A 15,501-nucleotide genomic window follows, 5' to 3' on the forward strand; every position below is an offset into this window, starting at 1 on the left:
TATGCTCCAGTCAGAAGGCTTACTTTTTCTGACTGAGCATGGTGCTAATCACGCCAAGTTAGCGAATTTGATCCCAGTATTGGCCACTTTGTCAATTTGGGAAATATTTCTGCAGAAGGATGAGATTGATGCAGAATTGGCACTCACAGCTTTAGAGTTACTAACACAAGATTGCTGTTTTGTTGGAAGCAGCTCTGCATACATAGTCACGGGTCAGTACTACTGCGGACATAACCAATGTTGTTGTGAGGATAAGGGTTGTATTTGTGAATGAGTTAGGCATTTTCTTTCAAGGGAAGAAAACTCCCCCCTGCAACTGGCCTCCCTCCTATGCTCCAGTCAGAAGGCATACTTTTTCTGACTGAGCATGGTGCTAATCACGCCAAGTTAGCGAATTTGATCCCAGTATTGGCCACTTTGTCAATTTGGGAAATATTTCTGCAGAAGCATGAGATTGATGCAGAATTCCCACCCACAGCTTTAGATTTACTATGACAAGTTTGCTGTTTTGTTGGAATCAGCAGTCCATAAATGGTCACAGGTCAGTACTGCTGTGGGAAATGACCAATGAGATGCATTTAACCTTCCTTGTCCCAGTTCTACTTAAATGTGATGCAGGATACAAGTCAGTTTGAAGATAATTGTCATATTCATGAATTTCCTTCAGATCACATGTAGTTTTTCTTTAGGTTGTTGTGAGGATAAGGGTTTTATGTGTGAATGAGTTAGGCATTTTTTTCCAAGGGTAAAAGACTCTCAGCTGGCCGGTTAGCTCAGTTGGTTAGAGCGTGGTGCTAATAACGCCAAGGTCACGGGTTCGATCCCCGTATTGGCCACTTTGTCATTTTGGGAAATATTTCTGCAGAAGGATGAGATTGATGCAGAATTGGCACTCACAGCTTTAGAGTTACTAACACAAGATTGCTGTTTTGTTGGAAGCAGCTGTGCATACATAGTCACGGGTCAGTACTGCTGCGGACATAACCAATGTTGTTGTGAGGATAAGGGTTGTATTTGTGAATGAGTTAGGCATTTTCTTTCAAAGGAAGAAAACTCCCCCCTGCAACTGGCCTCCCTCCTATGCTCCAGTCAGAAGGCATACTTTTTCTGACTGAGCATGGTTCTAATCAAGCCAAGTTAGCGAATTTGATCCCAGTATTGGCCACTTTGTCAATTTGGGAAATATTTCTGCAGAAGCATGAGATTGATGCAGAATTCCCACCCACAGCTTTAGATTTACTATGACTAGTTTGCTGTTTTGTTGGAAGCAGCAGTCCATAAATGGTCACAGGTCAGTACTGCTGTGGGAAATGACCAATGAGATGCATTTAACCTTCTTTGTCCCAGTTCTACTTAAATGTGATGCAGGCTACAAGTCAGTTTGAAGATAATTGTCATATTCATGAATTTCCTTCAGATCACATGTAGTTTTTCTTTAGGTTGTTGTGAGGATAAGGGTTTTATGTGTGAATGAGTTAGGCATTTTTTTTCCAAGGGAAGAAAAAATCCCCCTGCAACTGGCCTCCCTCTTATGGTCCAGTCAGAAATATTCCTCTCAGCTGGCCGGTTAGCTCAGTTGGTTAGAGCGTGGTGCTAATAACGCCAAGGTCACGGGTTCGATCCCCGTATTGGCCACTTTGTCATTTTGGGAAATATTTCTGCAGAAGGATGAGATTGATGCAGAATTGGCACTCACAGCTTTAGAGTTACTAACACAAGATTGCTGTTTTGTTGGAAGCAGCTGTGCATACATAGTCACGGGTCAGTACTGCTGTGGACATAACCAATGTTGTTGTGAGGATAAGGGTTGTATTTGTGAATGAGTTAGGCATTTTCTTTCAAGGAAAGAAAACTCCCCCCTGCAACTGGCCTCCCTCCTATGCTCCAGTCAGAAGCATACTTTTTCTGACTGAGCATGGTGCTAATCACGGCAAGTTAGCGAATTTGATCCCAGTATTGGCCACTTTGTCAATTTGGGAAAAATGTCTGCAGAAGCATTAGAACCTTCTTTGTCCCAGTTCTACTTAAATGTGATGCAGGATACAAGTCAGTTTGAAGATAATTGTCATATTCATGAATTTCCTTCAGATCACATGTAGTTTTTCTTTAGGTTGTTGTGAGGATAAGGGTTTTATGTGTGAATGAGTTAGGCATTTTTTTCCAAGGGAAAAAGACTCTCAGCTGGCCGGTTAGCTCAGTTGGTTAGAGCGTGGTGCTAATAACGCCAAGGTCACGGGTTCGATCCCCGTATTGGCCACTTTGTCATTTTGGGAAATATTTCTGCAGAAGGATGAGATTGATGCAGAATTGGCACTCACAGCTTTAGAGTTACTAACACAAGATTGCTGTTTTGTTGGAAGCAGCTGTGCATACATAGTCACGGGTCAGTACTGCTGCGGACATAACCAATGTTGTTGTGAGGATAAGGGTTGTATTTGTGAATGAGTTAGGCATTTTCTTTCAAAGGAAGAAAACTCCCCCCTGCAACTGGCCTCCCTCCTATGCTCCAGTCAGAAGGCATACTTTTTCTGACTGAGCATGGTGCTAATCAAGCCAAGTTAGCGAATTTGATCCCAGTATTGGCCACTTTGTCAATGTGGGAAATATTTCTGCAGAAGCATGTGATTGATGCAGAATTCCCACCCACAGCTTTAGATTTACTATGACTAGTTTGCTGTTTTGTTGGAAGCAGCAGTCCATAAATGGTCACAGGTCAGTACTGCTGTGGGAAATGACCAATGAGATGCATTTAACCTTCTTTGTCCCAGTTCTACTTAAATGTGATGCAGGCTACAAGTCAGTTTGAAGATAATTGTCATATTCATGAATTTCCTTCAGATCACATGTAGTTTTTCTTTAGGTTGTTGTGAGGATAAGGGTTTTATGTGTGAATGAGTTAGGCATTTTTTTTCCAAGGGAAGAAAAAATCCCCCTGCAACTGGCCTCCCTCTTATGGTCCAGTCAGAAATATGCCTCTCAACTGGCCCGTTTAGCTCAGTTGGTTAGAGCGTGGTGCTAATAACGCCAAGGTCACGGGTTCGATCCCCGTATTGGCCACTTTGTCATTTTGGGAAATATTTCTGCAGAAGGATGAGATTGATGCAGAATTGGCACTCACAGCTTTAGAGTTACTAACACAAGATTGCTGTTTTGTTGGAAGCAGTTGTGCATACATAGTCACGGGTCAGTACTGCTGCGGACATAACCAATGTTGTTGTGAGGATAAGGGTTGTATTTGTGAATGAGTTAGGCATTTTCTTTCAAGGAAAGAAAACTCCCCCCTGCAACTGGCCTCCCTCCTATGCTCCAGTCAGAAGCATACTTTTTCTGACTGAGCATGGTGCTAATCACGCCAAGTTAGCGAATTTGATCCCAGTATTGACCACTTTGTCAATTTGGGAAAAATGTCTGCAGAAGCATTAGAACCTTCATTGTCCCAGTTCTACTTAAATGTGATGCAGGATACAAGTCAGTTTGAAGATAATTGTCATATTCATGAATTTCCTTCAGATCACATGTAGTTTTTCTTTAGGTTGTTGTGAGGATAAGGGTTTTATGTGTGAATGAGTTAGGCATTTTTTTCCAAGGGAAACAGACTCTCAGCTGGCCGGTTAGCTCAGTTGGTTAGAGCGTGGTGCTAATAACGCCAAGGTCACGGGTTCGATCCCCGTATTGGCCACTTTGTCATTTTGGGAAATATTTCTGCAGAAGGATGAGATTGATGCAGAATTGGCACTCACAGCTTTAGAGTTACTAACACAAGATTGCTGTTTTGTTGGAAGCAGTTGTGCATACATAGTCACGGGTCAGTACTGCTGCGGACATAACCAATGTTGTTGTGAGGATAAGGGTTGTATTTGTGAATGAGTTAGGCATTTTCTTTCAAGGAAAGAAAACTCCCCCCTGCAACTGGCCTCCCTCCTATGCTCCAGTCAGAAGCATACTTTTTCTGACTGAGCATGGTGCTAATCACGCCAAGTTAGCGAATTTGATCCCAGTATTGACCACTTTGTCAATTTGGGAAAAATGTCTGCAGAAGCATTAGAACCTTCATTGTCCCAGTTCTACTTAAATGTGATGCAGGATACAAGTCAGTTTGAAGATAATTGTCATATTCATGAATTTCCTTCAGATCACATGTAGTTTTTCTTTAGGTTGTTGTGAGGATAAGGGTTTTATGTGTGAATGAGTTAGGCATTTTTTTCCAAGGGAAACAGACTCTCAGCTGGCCGGTTAGCTCAGTTGGTTAGAGCGTGGTGCTAATAACGCCAAGGTCACGGGTTCGATCCCCGTATTGGCCACTTTGTCATTTTGGGAAATATTTCTGCAGAAGGATGAGATTGATGCAGAATTGGCACTCACAGCTTTAGAGTTACTAACACAAGATTGCTGTTTTGTTGGAAGCAGCTGTGCATACATAGTCACGGGTCAGTACTGCTGCGGACATAACCAATGTTGTTGTGAGGATAAGGGTTGTATTTGTGAATGAGTTAGGCATTTTCTTTCAAAGGAAGAAAACTCCCCCCTGCAACTGGCCTCCCTCCTATGCTCCAGTCAGAAGGCATACTTTTTCTGACTGAGCATGGTGCTAATCAAGCCAAGTTAGCGAATTTGATCCCAGTATTGGCCACTTTGTCAATTTGGGAAATATTTCTGCAGAAGCATGTGATTGATGCAGAATTCCCACCGACAGCTTTAGATTTACTATGACTAGTTTGCTGTTTTGTTGGAAGCAGCAGTCCATAAATGGTCACAGGTCAGTACTGCTGTGGGAAATGACCAATGAGATGCATTTAACCTTCTTTGTCCCAGTTCTACTTAAATGTGATGCAGGCTACAAGTCAGTTTGAAGATAATTGTCATATTCATGAATTTCCTTCAGATCACATGTAGTTTTTCTTTAGGTTGTTGTGAGGATAAGGGTTTTATGTGTGAATGAGTTAGGCATTTTTTTTCCAAGGAAAGAAAAAATCCCCCTGCAACTGGCCTCCCTCTTATGGTCCAGTCAGAAATATGCCTCTCAGCTGGCCGGTTAGCTCAGTTGGTTAGAGCGTGGTGCTAATAACGCCAAGGTCAGGGGTTCGATCCCCGTATTGGCCACTTTGTCAGTTTGGGAAATATTTCTGCAGAAGGATCAGATTGATGCAGAATTGGCACTCACAGCTTTAGAGTTACTAACACAAGATTGCTGTTTTGTTGGAAGCAGTTGTGCATACATAGTCACGGGTCAGTACTGCTGCGGACATAACCAATGTTGTTGTGAGGATAAGGGTTGTATTTGTGAATGAGCTAGGCATTTTCTTTCAAGGAAAGAAAACTCCCCCCTGCAACTGGCCTCCCTCCTATGCTCCAGTCAGAAGCATACTTTTTCTGACTGAGCATGGTGCTAATCACTCCAAGTTAGCGAATTTGATCCCAGTATTGGCCACTTTGTCAATTTGGGAAAAATGTCTGCAGAAGCATTAGATTGATGCAGAATTCCCACCCACAGCTTTAGATTTACTATGACAAGTTTGCTGTTTTGTTGGAAGCAGCAGTCCATAAATGGTCACAGGTCAGTACTGCTGTGGGAAATGACCAATGAGATGCATTTAACCTTCTTTGTCGCAGTACTACTTAAATGTGATGCAGGCCACAAGTCAGTTTGAAGATAATTGTAATATTCATGAATTTCCTTCAGATCACATGGAGTTTTTCTTTAGGTTGTTGTGAGGATAAGGGTTGTCTGTGTGAATGAGTTAGGCATTTTTTTTCCAAGGGAAGAAAAAATCCCCCTGCAACTGGCCTCCATCTTATGCTCCAGTTAGAAATATGCCTCTCAGCTGGCCGGTTAGCTCAGTTGGTTAGAGCGTGGTGCTAATAACGCCAAGGTCACGTGTTCGATCCCCGTATTGGCCACTTTGTCATTTTGGGAAATATTTCTGCAGAAGCATGAGATTGATGCAGAATTGGCACTCAGAGCTTTAGAGTTACTAACACAAGATTGCTGTTTTGTTGGAAGCAGCTGTGCATACATAGTCACGGGTCAGTACTGCTGCGGACATAACCAATGTTGTTGTGAGGATAAGGGTTGTATTTGTGAATGAGTTAGGCATTTTCTTTCAAGGGAAGGAAACTCCCCCCTGCAACTGGCCTCCCTCCTATGCTCCAGTCAGAAGCATACTTTTTCTGACTGAGCATGGTGCTAATCACGCCAAGTTAGCGAATTTGATCCCAGTATTGGCCACTTTGTCAATTTGGGAAATATTTCTGCAGAAGGATGAGATTGATGCAGAATTGGCACTCACAGCTTTAGAGTTACTAACACAAGATTGCTGTTTTGTTGGAAGCAGCTGTGCATACATAGTCACGGGTCAGTACTGCTGCGGACATAACCAATGTTGTTGTGAGGATAAGGGTTGTATTTGTGAATGAGTTAGGCATTTTCTTTCAAAGGAAGAAAACTCCCCCCTGCAACTGGCCTCCCTCCTATGCTCCAATCAGAAGGCATACTTTTTCTGACTGAGCATGGTGCTAATCAAGCCAAGTTAGCGAATTTGATCCCAGTATTGGCCACTTTGTCAATTTGGGAAATATTTCTGCAGAAGCATGTGATTGATGCAGAATTCCCACCCACAGCTTTAGATTTACTATGACCAGTTTGCTGTTTTGTTGGAAGCAGCAGTCCATAAATGGTCACAGGTCAGTACTGCTGTGGGAAATGACCAATGAGATGCATTTAACCTTCTTTGTCCCAGTTCTACTTAAATGTGATGCAGGCTACAAGTCAGTTTGAAGATAATTGTCATATTCATGAATTTCCTTCAGATCACATGTAGTTTTTCTTTAGGTTGTTGTGAGGATAAGGGTTTTATGTGTGAATGAGTTAGGCATTTTTTTCCAAGGGAAAAAGACTCTTAGCTGGCCGGTTAGCTCAGTTGGTTAGAGCGTGGTGCTAATAACGCCAAGGTCACGGGTTCGATCCCCGTATTGGCCACTTTGTCATTTTGGGAAATATTTCTGCAGAAGGATGAGATTGATGCAGAATTGGCACTCACAGCTTTAGAGTTACTAACACAAGATTGCTGTTTTGTTGGAAGCAGCTGTGCATACATAGTCACGGGTCAGTACTGCTGCGGACATAACCAATGTTGTTGTGAGGATAAGGGTTGTATTTGTGAATGAGTTAGGCATTTTCTTTCAAAGGAAGAAAACTCCCCCCTGCAACTGGCCTCCCTCCTATGCTCCAGTCAGAAGGCATACTTTTTCTGACTGAGCATGGTTCTAATCAAGCCAAGTTAGCGAATTTGATCCCAGTATTGGCCACTTTGTCAATTTGGGAAATATTTCTGCAGAAGCATGAGATTGATGCAGAATTCCCACCCACAGCTTTAGATTTACTATGACTAGTTTGCTGTTTTGTTGGAAGCAGCAGTCCATAAATGGTCACAGGTCAGTACTGCTGTGGGAAATGACCAATAAGATGCATTTAACCTTCTTTGTCCCAGTTCTACTTAAATGTGATGCAGGCTACAAGTCAGTTTGAAGATAATTGTCATATTCATGAATTTCCTTCAGATCACATGTAGTTTTTCTTTAGGTTGTTGTGAGGATAAGGGTTTTATGTGTGAATGAGTTAGGCATTTTTTTTCCAAGGGAAGAAAAAATCCCCCTGCAACTGGCCTCCCTCTTATGGTCCAGTCAGAAATATTCCTCTCAGCTGGCCGGTTAGCTCAGTTAGTTAGAGCGTGGTGCTAATAACGCCAAGGTCATGGGTTCGATCCCCGTATTGGCCACTTTGTCATTTTGGGAAATATTTCTGCAGAAGGATGAGATTGATGCAGAATTGGCACTCACAGCTTTAGAGTTACTAACACAAGATTGCTGTTTTGTTGGAAGCAGCTGTGCATACATAGTCACGGGTCAGTACTGCTGCGGACATAACCAATGTTGTTGTGAGGATAAGGGTTGTATTTGTGAATGAGTTAGGCATTTTCTTTCAAGGAAAGAAAACTCCCCCCTGCAACTGGCCTCCCTCCTATGCTCCAGTCAGAAGCATACTTTTTCTGACTGAGCATGGTGCTAATCACGCCAAGTTAGCGAATTTGATCCCAGTATTGGCCACTTTGTCAATTTGGGAAAAATGTCTGCAGAAGCATTAGAACCTTCTTTGTCCCAGTTCTACTTAAATGTGATGCAGGATACAAGTCAGTTTGAAGATAATTGTCATATTAATGAATTTCCTTCAGATCACATGTAGTATTTCTTTAGGTTGTTGTGAGGATAAGGGTTTTATGTGTGAATGAGTTAGGCATTTTTTTCCAAGGGAAAAAGACTCTCAGCTGGCCGGTTAGCTCAGTTGGTTAGAGCGTGGTGCTAATAACGCCAAGGTCACGGGTTCGATCCCCGTATTGGTCATTTTGGGAAATATTTCTGCAGAAGGATGAGATTGATGCAGAATTGGCACTCACAGCTTTAGAGTTACTAACACAAGATTGCTGTTTTGTTGGAAGCAGCTGTGCATACATAGTCACGGGTCAGTACTGCTGCGGACATAACCAATGTTGTTGTGGGGATAAGGGTTGTATTTGTGAATGAGTTAGGCATTTTCTTTCAAAGGAAGAAAACTCCCCCCTGCAACTGGCCTCCCTCCTCTGCTCCAGTCAGAAGGCATACTTTTTCTGACTGAGCATGGTGCTAATCAAGCCAAGTTAGCGAATTTGATCCCAGTATTGGCCACTTTGTCAATTTGGGAAATATTTCTGCAGAAGCATGTGATTGATGCAGAATTCCCACCCACAGCTTTAGATTTACTATGACAAGTTTGCTGTTTTGTTGGAAGCAGCAGTCCATAAATGGTCACAGGTCAGTACTGCTGTGGGAAATGACCAATGAGATGCATTTAACCTTCTTTGTCGCAGTACTACTTAAATGTGATGCAGGCCACAAGTCAGTTTGAAGATAATTGTAATATTCATGAATTTCCTTCAGATCACATGGAGTTTTTCTTTAGGTTGTTTTGAGGATAAGGGTTGTCTGTGTGAATGAGTTAGGCATTTTTTTCCAAGGGAAGAAAAAATCCCCCTGCAACTGGCCTCCCTCTTATGCTCCAGTTAGAAATATATTTCTCAGCTGGCCGGTTAGCTCAGTTGGTTAGAGCGTGGTGCTAATAACGCCAAGGTCACGGGTTCGATCCCCGTATTGGCCACTTTGTCCTTTTGGGAAATATTTCTGCAGAAGCATGAGATTGATGCAGAATTGGCACTCACAGCTTTAGAGTTACTAACACAAGATTGCTGTTTTGTTGGAAGCAGCTGTGCATACATAGTCACGGGTCAGTACTGCTGCGGACATAACCAATGTTGTTGTGAGGATAAGGGTTGTATTTGTGAATGAGTTAGGCATTTTCTTTCAAGGGAAGAAAACTCCCCCCTGCAACTGGCCTCCCTCCTATGCTCCAGTCAGAAGGCTTACTTTTTCTGACTGAGCATGGTGCTAATCACGCCAAGTTAGCGAATTTGATCCCAGTATTGGCCACTTTGTCAATTTGGGAAATATTTCTGCAGAAGGATGAGATTGATGCAGAATTGGCACTCACAGCTTTAGAGTTACTAACACAAGATTGCTGTTTTGTTGGAAGCAGCTCTGCATACATAGTCACGGGTCAGTACTACTGCGGACATAACCAATGTTGTTGTGAGGATAAGGGTTGTATTTGTGAATGAGTTAGGCATTTTCTTTCAAGGGAAGAAAACTCCCCCCTGCAACTGGCCTCCCTCCTATGCTCCAGTCAGAAGGCATACTTTTTCTGACTGAGCATGGTGCTAATCACGCCAAGTTAGCGAATTTGATCCCAGTATTGGCCACTTTGTCAATTTGGGAAATATTTCTGCAGAAGCATGAGATTGATGCAGAATTCCCACCCACAGCTTTAGATTTACTATGACAAGTTTGCTGTTTTGTTGGAATCAGCAGTCCATAAATGGTCACAGGTCAGTACTGCTGTGGGAAATGACCAATGAGATGCATTTAACCTTCTTTGTCCCAGTTCTACTTAAATGTGATGCAGGATACAAGTCAGTTTGAAGATAATTGTCATATTCATGAATTTCCTTCAGATCACATGTAGTTTTTCTTTAGGTTGTTGTGAGGATAAGGGTTTTATGTGTGAATGAGTTAGGCATTTTTTTCCAAGGGTAAAAGACTCTCAGCTGGCCGGTTAGCTCAGTTGGTTAGAGCGTGGTGCTAATAACGCCAAGGTCACGGGTTCGATCCCCGTATTGGCCACTTTGTCATTTTGGGAAATATTTCTGCAGAAGAATGAGATTGATGCAGAATTGGCACTCACAGCTTTAGAGTTACTAACACAAGATTGCTGTTTTGTTGGAAGCAGCTGTGCATACATAGTCACGGGTCAGTACTGCTGCGGACATAACCAATGTTGTTGTGAGGATAAGGGTTGTATTTGTGAATGAGTTAGGCATTTTCTTTCAAAGGAAGAAAACTCCCCCCTGCAACTGGCCTCCCTCCTATGCTCCAGTCAGAAGGCATACTTTTTCTGACTGAGCATGGTTCTAATCAAGCCAAGTTAGCGAATTTGATCCCAGTATTGGCCACTTTGTCAATTTGGGAAATATTTCTGCAGAAGCATGAGATTGATGCAGAATTCCCACCCACAGCTTTAGATTTACTATGACTAGTTTGCTGTTTTGTTGGAAGCAGCAGTCCATAAATGGTCACAGGTCAGTACTGCTGTGGGAAATGACCAATGAGATGCATTTAACCTTCTTTGTCCCAGTTCTACTTAAATGTGATGCAGGCTACAAGTCAGTTTGAAGATAATTGTCATATTCATGAATTTCCTTCAGATCACATGTAGTTTTTCTTTAGGTTGTTGTGAGGATAAGGGTTTTATGTGTGAATGAGTTAGGCATTTTTTTTCCAAGGGAAGAAAAAATCCCCCTGCAACTGGCCTCCCTCTTATGGTCCAGTCAGAAATATTCCTCTCAGCTGGCCGGTTAGCTCAGTTGGTTAGAGCGTGGTGCTAATAATGCCAAGGTCACGGGTTCGATCCCCGTATTGGCCACTTTGTCATTTTGGGAAATATTTCTGCAGAAGGATGAGATTGATGCAGAATTGGCACTCACAGCTTTAGAGTTACTAACACAAGATTGCTGTTTTGTTGGAAGCAGCTGTGCATACATAGTCACGGGTCAGTACTGCTGCGGACATAACCAATGTTGTTGTGAGGATAAGGGTTGTATTTGTGAATGAGTTAGGCATTTTCTTTCAAGGGAAGAAAACTCCCCCCTGCAACTGGCCTCCCTCCTATGCTCCAGTCAGAAGGCTTACTTTTTCTGACTGAGCATGGTGCTAATCACGCCAAGTTAGCGAATTTGATCCCAGTATTGGCCACTTTGTCAATTTGGGAAATATTTCTGCAGAAGGATGAGATTGATGCAGAATTGGCACTCACAGCTTTAGAGTTACTAACACAAGATTGCTGTTTTGTTGGAAGCAGCTCTGCATACATAGTCACGGGTCAGTACTACTGCGGACATAACCAATGTTGTTGTGAGGATAAGGGTTGTATTTGTGAATGAGTTAGGCATTTTCTTTCAAGGGAAGAAAACTCCCCCCTGCAACTGGCCTCCCTCCTATGCTCCAGTCAGAAGGCATACTTTTTCTGACTGAGCATGGTGCTAATCACGCCAAGTTAGCGAATTTGATCCCAGTATTGGCCACTTTGTCAATTTGGGAAATATTTCTGCAGAAGCATGAGATTGATGCAGAATTCCCACCCACAGCTTTAGATTTACTATGACAAGTTTGCTGTTTTGTTGGAATCAGCAGTCCATAAATGGTCACAGGTCAGTACTGCTGTGGGAAATGACCAATGAGATGCATTTAACCTTCTTTGTCCCAGTTCTACTTAAATGTGATGCAGGATACAAGTCAGTTTGAAGATAATTGTCATATTCATGAATTTCCTTCAGATCACATGTAGGTTTTCTTTAGGTTGTTGTGAGGATAAGGGTTTTATGTGTGAATGAGTTAGGCATTTTTTTCTAAGGGAAAAAGACTCTCAGCTGGCCGGTTAGCTCAGTTGGTTAGAGCGTGGTGCTAATAACGCCAAGGTCACGGGTTCGATCCCCGTATTGGCCACTTTGTCATTTTGGGAAATATTTCTGCAGAAGGATGAGATTGATGCAGAATTGGCAGTCACAGCTTTAGAGTTACTAACACAAGATTGCTGTTTTGTTGGAAGCAGCTGTGCATACATAGTCACGGGTCAGTACTGCTGCGGACATAACCAATGTTGTTGTGAGGATAAGGGTTGTATTTGTGAATGAGTTAGGCATTTTCTTTCAAAGGAAGAAAACTCCCCCCTGCAACTGGCCTCCCTCCTATGCTCCAGTCAGAAGGCATACTTTTTCTGACTGAGCATGGTTCTAATCAAGCCAAGTTAGCGAATTTGATCCCAGTATTGGCCACTTTGTCAATTTGGGAAATATTTCTGCAGAAGCATGAGATTGATGCAGAATTCCCACCCACAGCTTTAGATTTACTATGACTAGTTTGCTGTTTTGTTGGAAGCAGCAGTCCATAAATGGTCACAGGTCAGTACTGCTGTGGGAAATGACCAATGAGATGCATTTAACCTTCTTTGTCCCAGTTCTACTTAAATGTGATGCAGGCTACAAGTCAGTTTGAAGATAATTGTCATATTCATGAATTTCCTTCAGATCACATGTAGTTTTTCTTTAGGTTGTTGTGAGGATAAGGGTTTTATGTGTGAATGAGTTAGGCATTTTTTTTCCAAGGGAAGAAAAAATCCCCCTGCAACTGGCCTCCCTCTTATGGTCCAGTCAGAAATATTCCTCTCAGCTGGCCGGTTAGCTCAGTTGGTTAGAGCGTGGTGCTAATAACGCCAAGGTCACGGGTTCGATCCCCGTATTGGCCACTTTGTCATTTTGGGAAATATTTCTGCAGAAGGATGAGATTGATGCAGAATTGGCACTCACAGCTTTAGAGTTACTAACACAAGATTGCTGTTTTGTTGGAAGCAGCTGTGCATACATAGTCACGGGTCAGTACTGCTGCGGACATAACCAATGTTGTTGTGAGGATAAGGGTTGTATTTGTGAATTAGTTAGGCATTTTCTTTCAAGGAAAGAAAACTCCCCCCTGCAACTGGCCTCCCTCCTATGCTCCAGTCAGAAGCATACTTTTTCTGACTGAGCATGGTGCTAATCACGCCAAGTTAGCGAATTTGATCCCAGTATTGGCCACTTTGTCAATTTGGGAAAAATGTCTGCAGAAGCATTAGAACCTTCTTTGTCCCAGTTCTACTTAAATGTGATGCAGGATATAAGTCAGTTTGAAGATAATTGTCATATTAATGAATTTCCTTCAGATCACATGTAGTTTTTCTTTAGGTTGTTGTGAGGATAAGGGTTTTATGTGTGAATGAGTTAGGCATTTTTTTCCAAGGGAAAAAGACTCTCAGCTGGCCGGTTAGCTCAGTTGGTTAGAGCGTGGTGCTAATAACGCCAAGGTCACGGGTTCGATCCCCGTATTGGCCACTTTGTCATTTTGGGAAATATTTCTGCAGAAGGATGAGATTGATGCAGAATTGGCACTCACAGCTTTAGAGTTACTAACACAAGATTGCTGTTTTGTTGGAAGCAGCTGTGCATACATAGTCACGGGTCAGTACTGCTGCGGACATAACCAATGTTGTTGTGGGGATAAGGGTTGTATTTGTGAATGAGTTAGGCATTTTCTTTCAAAGGAAGAAAACTCCCCCCTGCAACTGGCCTCCCTCCTATGCTCCAGTCAGAAGGCATACTTTTTCTGACTGAGCATGGTGCTAATCAAGCCAAGTTAGCGAATTTGATCCCAGTATTGGCCACTTTGTCAATTTGGGAAATATTTCTGCAGAAGCATGTGATTGATGCAGAATTCCCACCCACAGCTTTAGATTTACTATGACAAGTTTGCTGTTTTGTTGGAAGCAGCAGTCCATAAATGGTCACAGGTCAGTACTGCTGTGGGAAATGACCAATGAGATGCATTTAACCTTCTTTGACGCAGTACTACTTAAATGTGATGCAGGCCACAAGTCAGTTTGAAGATAATTGTAATATTCATGAATTTCCTTCAGATCACATGGAGTTTTTCTTTAGGTTGTTGTGAGGATAAGGGTTGTCTGTGTGAATGAGTTAGGCATTTTTTTCCAAGGGAAGAAAAAAAAACCCTGCAACTGGCCTCCCTCTTATGCTCCAGTTAGAAATATATCTCTCAGCTGGCCGGTTAGCTCAGTTGGTTAGAGCGTGGTGCTAATAACGCCAAGGTCACGGGTTCGATCCCCGTATTGGCCACTTTGTCATTTTGGGAAATATTTCTGCAGAAGCATGAGATTGATGCAGAATTGGCACTCACAGCTTTAGAGTTACTAACACAAGATTGCTGTTTTGTTGGAAGCAGCTGTGCATACATAGTCACGGGTCAGTACTGCTGCGGACATAACCAATGTTGTTGTGAGGATAAGGGTTGTATTTGTGAATGAGTTAGGCATTTTCTTTCAAGGGAAGAAAACTCCCCCCTGCAACTGGCCTCCCTCCTATGCTCCAGTCAGAAGGCTTACTTTTTCTGACTGAGCATGGTGCTAATCACGCCAAGTTAGCGAATTTGATCCCAGTATTGGCCACTTTGTCAATTTGGGAAATATTTCTGCAGAAGCATGAGATTGATGCAGAATTCCCACCCACAGCTTTAGATTTACTATGACAAGTTTGCTGTTTTGTTGGAAGCAGCAGTCCATAAATGGTCACAGGTCAGTACTGCTGTGGGAAATGACCAATGAGATGCATTTAACCTTCTTTGTCCCAGTTCTACTTAAATGTGATGCAGGATACAAGTCAGTTTGAAGATAATTGTCATATTCATGAATTTCCTTCAGATCACATGTAGTTTTTCTTTAGGTTGTTGTGAGGATAAGGGTTTTATGTGTGAATGAGTTAGGCATTTTTTTCCAAGGGAAAAAGACTCTCAGCTGGCCGGTTAGCTCAGTTGGTTAGAGCGTGGTGCTAATAACGCCAAGGTCACGGGTTCGATCCCCGTATTGGCCACTTTGTCATTTTGGGAAATATTTCTGCAGAAGGATGAGATTGATGCAGAATTGGCACTCACAGCTTTAGAGTTACTAACACAAGATTGCTGTTTTGTTGGAAGCAGCTGTGCATACATAGTCACGGGTCAGTACTGCTGCGGACATAACCAATGTTGTTGTGAGGATAAGGGTTGTATTTGTGAATGAGTTAGGCATTTTCTTTCAAAGGAAGAAAACTCCCCCCTGCAACTGGCCTCCCTCCTATGCTCCAGTCAGAAGGCATACTTTTTCTGACTGAGCATGGTTCTAATCAAGCCAAGTTAGCGAATTTGATCCCAGTATTGGCCACTTTGTCAATTTGGGAAATATTTCTGCAGAAGCATGAGATTGATGCAGAATTCCCACCC

General features: G+C 42.5%; 19 non-coding genes across 19 annotated transcripts; all 19 read left to right on the forward strand.

The window, feature by feature from the left end:
• The first annotated feature begins 762 nt into the window (after window positions 1–762).
• TRNAI-AAU (transfer RNA isoleucine (anticodon AAU)) lies at window positions 763–836 on the forward strand. Its single transcript has one exon. It is a non-coding gene; the product is annotated as a tRNA-Ile (tRNA).
• A 725-nt stretch (window positions 837–1,561) lies between these two features.
• On the forward strand, window positions 1,562–1,635 carry TRNAI-AAU (transfer RNA isoleucine (anticodon AAU)). Its single transcript has one exon. It is a non-coding gene; the product is annotated as a tRNA-Ile (tRNA).
• A 548-nt stretch (window positions 1,636–2,183) lies between these two features.
• Window positions 2,184–2,257, forward strand: TRNAI-AAU (transfer RNA isoleucine (anticodon AAU)). Its single transcript has one exon. It is a non-coding gene; the product is annotated as a tRNA-Ile (tRNA).
• Window positions 2,258–2,982: 725 nt separating this feature from the next.
• Window positions 2,983–3,057, forward strand: TRNAI-AAU (transfer RNA isoleucine (anticodon AAU)). Its single transcript has one exon. It is a non-coding gene; the product is annotated as a tRNA-Ile (tRNA).
• Window positions 3,058–3,605: 548 nt separating this feature from the next.
• On the forward strand, window positions 3,606–3,679 carry TRNAI-AAU (transfer RNA isoleucine (anticodon AAU)). The gene has a single exon. It is a non-coding gene; the product is annotated as a tRNA-Ile (tRNA).
• Window positions 3,680–4,227: 548 nt separating this feature from the next.
• TRNAI-AAU (transfer RNA isoleucine (anticodon AAU)) lies at window positions 4,228–4,301 on the forward strand. Its single transcript has one exon. It is a non-coding gene; the product is annotated as a tRNA-Ile (tRNA).
• A 725-nt stretch (window positions 4,302–5,026) lies between these two features.
• TRNAI-AAU (transfer RNA isoleucine (anticodon AAU)) lies at window positions 5,027–5,100 on the forward strand. Its single transcript has one exon. It is a non-coding gene; the product is annotated as a tRNA-Ile (tRNA).
• A 724-nt stretch (window positions 5,101–5,824) lies between these two features.
• Window positions 5,825–5,898, forward strand: TRNAI-AAU (transfer RNA isoleucine (anticodon AAU)). The gene has a single exon. It is a non-coding gene; the product is annotated as a tRNA-Ile (tRNA).
• A 1,004-nt stretch (window positions 5,899–6,902) lies between these two features.
• On the forward strand, window positions 6,903–6,976 carry TRNAI-AAU (transfer RNA isoleucine (anticodon AAU)). Its single transcript has one exon. It is a non-coding gene; the product is annotated as a tRNA-Ile (tRNA).
• A 725-nt stretch (window positions 6,977–7,701) lies between these two features.
• Window positions 7,702–7,775, forward strand: TRNAI-AAU (transfer RNA isoleucine (anticodon AAU)). Its single transcript has one exon. It is a non-coding gene; the product is annotated as a tRNA-Ile (tRNA).
• Window positions 7,776–8,323: 548 nt separating this feature from the next.
• Window positions 8,324–8,397, forward strand: TRNAI-AAU (transfer RNA isoleucine (anticodon AAU)). The gene has a single exon. It is a non-coding gene; the product is annotated as a tRNA-Ile (tRNA).
• A 716-nt stretch (window positions 8,398–9,113) lies between these two features.
• On the forward strand, window positions 9,114–9,187 carry TRNAI-AAU (transfer RNA isoleucine (anticodon AAU)). The gene has a single exon. It is a non-coding gene; the product is annotated as a tRNA-Ile (tRNA).
• Window positions 9,188–10,192: 1,005 nt separating this feature from the next.
• TRNAI-AAU (transfer RNA isoleucine (anticodon AAU)) lies at window positions 10,193–10,266 on the forward strand. Its single transcript has one exon. It is a non-coding gene; the product is annotated as a tRNA-Ile (tRNA).
• A 725-nt stretch (window positions 10,267–10,991) lies between these two features.
• Window positions 10,992–11,065, forward strand: TRNAI-AAU (transfer RNA isoleucine (anticodon AAU)). Its single transcript has one exon. It is a non-coding gene; the product is annotated as a tRNA-Ile (tRNA).
• A 1,005-nt stretch (window positions 11,066–12,070) lies between these two features.
• Window positions 12,071–12,144, forward strand: TRNAI-AAU (transfer RNA isoleucine (anticodon AAU)). The gene has a single exon. It is a non-coding gene; the product is annotated as a tRNA-Ile (tRNA).
• A 725-nt stretch (window positions 12,145–12,869) lies between these two features.
• Window positions 12,870–12,943, forward strand: TRNAI-AAU (transfer RNA isoleucine (anticodon AAU)). The gene has a single exon. It is a non-coding gene; the product is annotated as a tRNA-Ile (tRNA).
• A 548-nt stretch (window positions 12,944–13,491) lies between these two features.
• On the forward strand, window positions 13,492–13,565 carry TRNAI-AAU (transfer RNA isoleucine (anticodon AAU)). The gene has a single exon. It is a non-coding gene; the product is annotated as a tRNA-Ile (tRNA).
• Window positions 13,566–14,289: 724 nt separating this feature from the next.
• On the forward strand, window positions 14,290–14,363 carry TRNAI-AAU (transfer RNA isoleucine (anticodon AAU)). Its single transcript has one exon. It is a non-coding gene; the product is annotated as a tRNA-Ile (tRNA).
• Window positions 14,364–15,039: 676 nt separating this feature from the next.
• Window positions 15,040–15,113, forward strand: TRNAI-AAU (transfer RNA isoleucine (anticodon AAU)). Its single transcript has one exon. It is a non-coding gene; the product is annotated as a tRNA-Ile (tRNA).
• The last annotated feature ends 388 nt before the right edge of the window (window positions 15,114–15,501 follow it).

The sequence above is a fragment of the Ambystoma mexicanum genome, chromosome 1p (assembly GCF_040938575.1).
Source record: "Ambystoma mexicanum isolate Mex_15411 chromosome 1p, UKY_AmexF1_1, whole genome shotgun sequence".
Lineage (NCBI taxonomy): Eukaryota > Metazoa > Chordata > Amphibia > Caudata > Ambystomatidae > Ambystoma > Ambystoma mexicanum.